Here is a 6,820-nt window from a genome sequence, read left to right as displayed (position 1 = left end):
ATGAGTACAGTTCTTGGAAAGCGGGGAGGGTTATACCAATGATTCGCTCAGCAGTCCGGACTACCCTCTGTAGTCTACTGAGGGCAGATTTGGTAGCTGAGCTGAACCAGACAGTTCACCATGTCGTCTGGCAGCCCCTCTGCTCGCCCTCAGCCCCCTATCAGTATAGTCCGAACCCCGTGGGACTGCCATCCTCCAGGCTCCCTCGTCCCTTCGTCCTTCCGGCTCCGTCAGGCTCCGTCAGGCTCCTTTATCCCTTCGGCTCCTCCTCTGTCCTCTGTCGCTCCAGCTCCACTGCGGCCATCTGGATCCCCGTCTCCGCCTCGGGCGCTGGCGCCATCTGCTCTGCCTTGGTCCCCTGGATCCTCCCCGTCGCTCCGGCTCATCGGCTCTCCATCTCCGTCTCGGGCTCCTCCACCACCTGCTCTGCCGCCGTCGGTCGGTCCCCTGGAGTTGACGGCCATCCCTCCTCCATGGCTCCTCCCTCTGTCGGCTCCACCCTGGGTCGACATCATGGCTGTGGCCTGGGTCCAGCTGGACTCCTGCTGCTCTGGGTCCCTCCTGTCTCTTCCCTGGCTCCTCCCTCCTTTGTCACCTCCTTGGTCTCTTTTAGAACTGCTAGCGATTTTGGTATCTTGGAATGTAAATCGACAATTTTCCTATTAAAAAGAAATTCTTCACACTTAGTAGTGGAAGAATCAAGATACCTAGATTGTGCAGGATTTATGACTGCATTTAAAACTTTGAACAAAATTTTAGGGTTATTGACATTTTGCGATATCACATCAGAGTAATTTTTATTTTTAGCCCATCTAGCAGCCTTCTGAAACGTCAATAAAGACTCTCTAAAGATGTCATAATAGACCTGCAATTTATGTTTTTTCCATCTCCTCTCAGATTGACGAACCTTTTGTCTAAGTATCCGTATAGAATCATTTACCCATGGCTGATATTTGCCTTTACATGTTTTAACTTTAAGAGGAGCAACACTTTCCAAAATTTCAGCACAAACAGCATTAAACTGATTAACCTGTTCATCTACACTTAAATTCCTCAAAGCCTCTTCAAATAGAGTAGTTTCACAATGATTTCTGTATAATGAGGCAAACTCTCCACTAGTCACGGAATTAATTCTTCTAGACCATATTTTTTCAGGTACAATCACTCTCAACTTCTTATCAAAACAGACATTAAAAAACACTGGCTTATGGTCAGAAAAAAACACCTCATCAATCACAACATTCTGAATTTGCAGGTTAAAAGATAAAATTAAGTCTAATGTATGTCCCAAATTATGAGTTGGTCCTTTAACCCATTGTGTCAAATCAAAAGAGTTAATCACATTTAACAGTTCTCTAGACATCACATCCTGCCCTCAGCACAAGTGTACATTAAAATCGCCTAAAATTAAAAAACGATCATATTGTGTAGCCAGTTTACTAACAACTGACGAACAAAACAAAGACACACAGAGCAGGTAGACGGCACGCCATGTACACCGGCTCCATCTTGCTAGAATGATTCCAGGTGTGTCTCGTTTTTCCCTGATTGTCATGTGTTTTAAAGCCCTAGTCCATTCAGATCATGTTTGTCAGGTCTACTTGTTCAGTTCGTGTGTTTCCTGCGATTCCCACTGTTGGATGTACCCTGTTTATGGACTTCATTAAAGATTGTTTCATGTATTCCACATCTCCTCGTTCCTCCCTGCACAGATCGTGACAGCTGACATGCATTGACGCAAATCCAAATGAAATACAATGACTTACTAGAAATGAAACTGTACAAAAATTTAATTTCACCATTATAGTGACCAAAATTATCACAGTTATCCATATGTCATAGTATTATTAAAATGCGCTGGAATTGGAGAAGTTCTCCAAAAATCACTTCACCAAATTTTATGTTAAAAACCAACAAATAATAAAAAAAATTAGCAGCACTATGCACTTTTTGTTTGCATAAACATTAAAATAGTAACATTAAACATGTTATAGTAACATGTATACTAACATGCATTACATGTTCAAAATGTCTTTTAAATTTGGGGTCCGGTGCCTTGCACAAGGGTCTCCACCCAGTCATGGTATTGAGGGTGGAAGAGAGCGCTGTACATTCACTCCCCCCACCGCAAACTTTGGGTTATGAGTCTGACTCTCTAACGCGTTCCTATCACATATCACACATGTGCCATGTGGAAGGTGAAAAGAGAACTGTGAAAAGACTGAAAACCAACAGATGTTCATCATCATAAGTAGCCTATTGTTAGCAGAACCCACCCCCTCCAGATGATTTTCACAGAAGTCGAATGGAATTCAGTGACTATTTAAAGTAGGCTACATGCATGTTGGAGAGTTGCTGAGATTTACATTGCAAAGAAAACACAAAATGTTCAGCAACAGCAAGACCAATTTTTAAAACATATTCTTATCTTATTATTATTATTTTATAAGTGGTCTCCAATTGAGAAAGAAGTATAATTTAATCATTTATATTAATTTAAAGACTGTCATAATTTAATTGCTTCTTGTCCTCTGTAGCTGGTCATTTTGTTATGGAGAGTCTAACTCTGGACATAATGCGTGCAGCAGTGCTCATCTAATTGACAAAGACATTACAGATATTAACATGCAATGACCTCAAATCAAGTGTTATTTAGTATCACTAAGATACTATTAAAATGTTGAATTCATTGTATTTTTAACAGTTTCCGTTTTAGTTAAAATTTTAGAATTAGAACTTAGAATTTTGTCTTTTTATTATTACTATTTTATATATAGATTATAGATATATAGATTATATAGATTTTATTATTTTTATTTCAGTTTTAGATTTAGTTAATTAGTACATTAAGTTAAACTGAATGAAAATGAGAAATGTAGCCTAAACTAGCTAAAATAAAATAAGCTTATTTCAGTTAGAGTTTATTGGTAATACTTTACTATAAGTTTGTGTTATCTAATGTTAGTTAATTATGTTAGCATTATCATTACTTGCAGTAAAACAAACTGGTAACACTTTACAATAGGGCTATATTAGTTAATGTTAGTTAATGCATTACTTAACATGAACTAACAATGAACAACATATCTGTTCAGCATTACTTAATATTTTTTAGCATTAACCAGCATTAACTAATTAAGTTGTTAATGTGAAAGAAATTATTAATTAACCAAAAAAATTAAGTAATGCTGATGTATTGTGTCTTACAATAATGTGAAAATTCTGACAAATTACAGGAAAAGTCTGAAATATATTTGAGGGTAACGCGGCCGCCCACATCTCGAATTCCCGTCAACAGCAGCTGACAGAACCAAGTCCCTGTCCAACAGTTGTTGTTTGTTACAGATGTACAATTTCCCGACAATCCGTTGCACATAGATGTGTCAAAATACGAGACAAAAATATGAATCACTACTTTCGTTTCCTGATCATATAGGGGAAGTTGTGAATAAGATGTAAGGCTTCCAGCATCATTTGATCTAAACAGCACCAGCAATGAAACATCAATTAGTACAACTATAACACATCACTTGTGATGTAAAAGCTCAGTTTATATTAACTAACAAAACAATAGCATGGAACTATCTTTTTTTTTTTTTTTTTTTTTTGGAGATATAAGAAGCCAATGCAGCAAGTTTTTTGAAGTGCAAGGAGTACCACCACATTTATTCACCTTGTGATGGAATTTTTGACTAAAAGAACAACATGGAATGGAATGTGAAGGGTCTTGAAAAAGTGTTATGAAAGTAATTTACGGGAGATGAAAACTGATGCTGCCATGTTTTCCAAGTTTGATAAGGTTTTTTTTTTTTTTTTTTGGCAGCATGTTAATTTAAATCTGTAAATAACTTCCAGGTGATCAACTATTTAGCACCTCAGGAGTTAATGCATTTAAAAAAAAAATCAGATCTATGTTAAACCTACCCTTTTGAACTATGAAGAGTTCTTGTCAGCATGATTAGAACATTTTTGATGAAACGCTTTAATGGTCTAATTTGATTCATGACTATATGCCATTATTTAGGCTACTGCTATAAACATGTTTTATCAAACATTTGCCTCTTGTAGTTTTATAAAGTGATTTTTAAAGTAGGCCTACAATTTAAAACATTTAGTTAGACAAAAGTATTTCTAATTTGCCTCGTGCCATCTTAATACTGTACTGTAACTATAACTAATACTGTAACTATACCTTCAGAAGTAGTTAACGCAATTGACAGTAGGCTAGCTTAATTTGACATTACATTAACATTTCAGGGCGTTTATTAAAAATGCTGAAATGTTGTTAAGATAAAAAGAAAGCACAGACGATGCTCCCCTCATTGTATTGCTCTATGGTTTTATCTGCCTGTGAAACAAAACATGGAAAAATAAAAAGCATGAAGGTTTCTTGTAAAGTGTGATTAATGTTACATGATTACAGCCATATTATTTTTATATGCACAAAAAGAATAGATTACATTATCAAGACCAATAGACAGATATTGTCTAACAAGAGAGAAGCAAAAGTAAAGCCTAAGTTGAACATAGCAGCCATAGGTGACAATGGTTTTTATGTTAAATTTAGACTTAAATACCTAGGATACTTTTGGGAAACGCTACCCAAATCGCAAGATCTAAAGTTACTAAAAAAATACAAATAAAAAACAAAGCATAATTTTCTGTAAATGCTGTTATTAAAAAAAACAAACAAAAAAAAACACTTGACCTTCTATCACTTGCACTCTCTATTAGTTTTCCAACTGCTTGTTTTTCTTAAAAAATAAAAATCTAACACTAGCTTTCTATATTCTTTTTCTATTCTGTCTACTTGTTGTCACATGTTTGACCTAGTTTCTTTAGTTCCTTTATTGGTTAATTAGCTCCTCACCTGTTTCTGTTTCCCCTTTGATTACATTGGTTATTTAAAGCCTGTGTTCTCCCTCCACTCTTTGTCTGCTATTGAGTTAACCACATGTGTTTTGCTACTCCTTTCTCCTGGAATTCTACTGTGGATTATTAATAAAAGACTTTCATTTGTTCTATTCATCGTCGTGTGCCTCTTTAGCTGACACGTAACGTTACAGAATAGCAGACCGAAACAGTGAATAATTAAGCGGCATTTTTCTTTGTTTATTTTTTATTTTTTTCTGTCCTCTCCCGGAATGGATCTGCCCGCCGTCCAACTCCTATGCCTGAAGCAGATGGACCGTTCACTGGAGGACCATACAAGGGACTTTCTCGATCTGGCCTGCCAGCGAACGGTCCCAAAGAGGATTTCGCCGCTTGTGTGGAGTGGGTGCTGGAGAATAATGGACTGTTTTTCTCTGTCTGCCCTGCCGAGGACGACTCCAGCCCCACTCCTGAACCAGAGACCAGCCAGCCGTCACCCCGATCTACGGAGATACTGCCTGAGCCCACTTCAGACGGAGAGCCTGAGCCCGCTGCGACTGAGCCTCTACCATCCACTGACCAAGTGCATGAGCCGGCAACATCGTCCGTCGTCGAGGGAGTCTTAGTGGTGCTCGAGGACCTGGAGGGAAGCCCCCGGCCACACTCCTACAACTGAGGGTGAGCTACAACTGGTTTCTGGATGTTATGAAGAGGAACGGAAGGACATCTTCCAGATGGACCTAATTGACCTGTGCTCCCGAATCTCCTGCGTCTCCGCTGGTTCCGTCCAGCCCTGAATCTCCTGTGTTCCCTCCCAGCCTCCCTCTCCCGCCTCCTCTCAAGCCAGCCAGTTCCTCGCCTCCAGCTCCGCTGATGCCTGTCAGTCCTTCAGCTCACCCTCAGTCAGCGCCTGCCATGCGCTCTGCTCTGCCGCCTCGGGACTTCCAGTCTCCAGCTCTGCCCAGACGTGCGGATCCCCTGTCTCCACTCCCAGCCTCCGAGCCCTCGACTACACCTCGGTCCTCCGACCCATTGGCTCCCACTGGCTCCGGCTCCACCTTGGTCAGTCGTCGACCATCCGCCATCAGGACTCCACTCCTCTGGCTTTGCCTCGTCACTCCATCCCTCCGGCTCTGTCAGGCTCCTCCTTCCCTCCGGCTCCACCTGCATCCTCAGTCGCACCGGCTCCACCGTGGTCTTCCGGATCCCCGCCTCCGCCACAGTCGCTTGAGCCTTCAGCTTCGCCTTGGCCCTCCGGATCCTCAGTTCCACCCCGGCTCTCCGCCTGCCCCGTTCCACCTGGGTCTCCTTCTCCAGCAGTGCAGTCTCCGTCAGTTGGCCCCCTGGTGTCGTCGGCCCATTCTCCACCATGGCTCCTCCCACCGTCAACTCCACCATGGGCCGCCATCCTGGCTGGCCTCTGGATAACCACCTGGCTTCTCCTGCTTCAGGCTCCTCCCACCCTCCACTCCCCCTTGGACTGACTTTTGGTTTTGCCCCTTTCCCATTGCCTGCCCTCCTCTTGCTCCACGCCCACCTCCAGAACCCCCACCCTCCCTCCTCTGTTGGACTATATTTGTCGGCGTGGGGACGTGCCATTCCGTGAGGGGGTGTTATGTCACATGTTTGACCTAGTTTCTTTAGTTCCCTTATTGGTTAATTAGCTCCTCACCTGTTTCTGTTTCCCCTTTGATTACATTGGTTATTTAAAGCCTGTGTTCTCCCTCCACTCTTTGTCTGCTATTGAGTTAACCACGTTTTTTGCTACTCCTTTCTCCTGGAATTCAACTGTGGAATATTAATAAAAGACTTTCATTTGTTCTATTCATCGTCGTGCGCCTCTTTAGCTGACACGTGACGTTACACTTGTTTTCTTTTTATGTGTGTGTATTTGGATCTTGGAAGTGGTTTTTTCACTGTGGGCATGTGCTAAAGTCCTGCTGGAAAA

Source organism: Onychostoma macrolepis, chromosome 02 (genome assembly GCF_012432095.1).
Source record: "Onychostoma macrolepis isolate SWU-2019 chromosome 02, ASM1243209v1, whole genome shotgun sequence".
NCBI lineage: Eukaryota > Metazoa > Chordata > Actinopteri > Cypriniformes > Cyprinidae > Onychostoma > Onychostoma macrolepis.
This window is presented reverse-complemented; position numbering follows the sequence as displayed.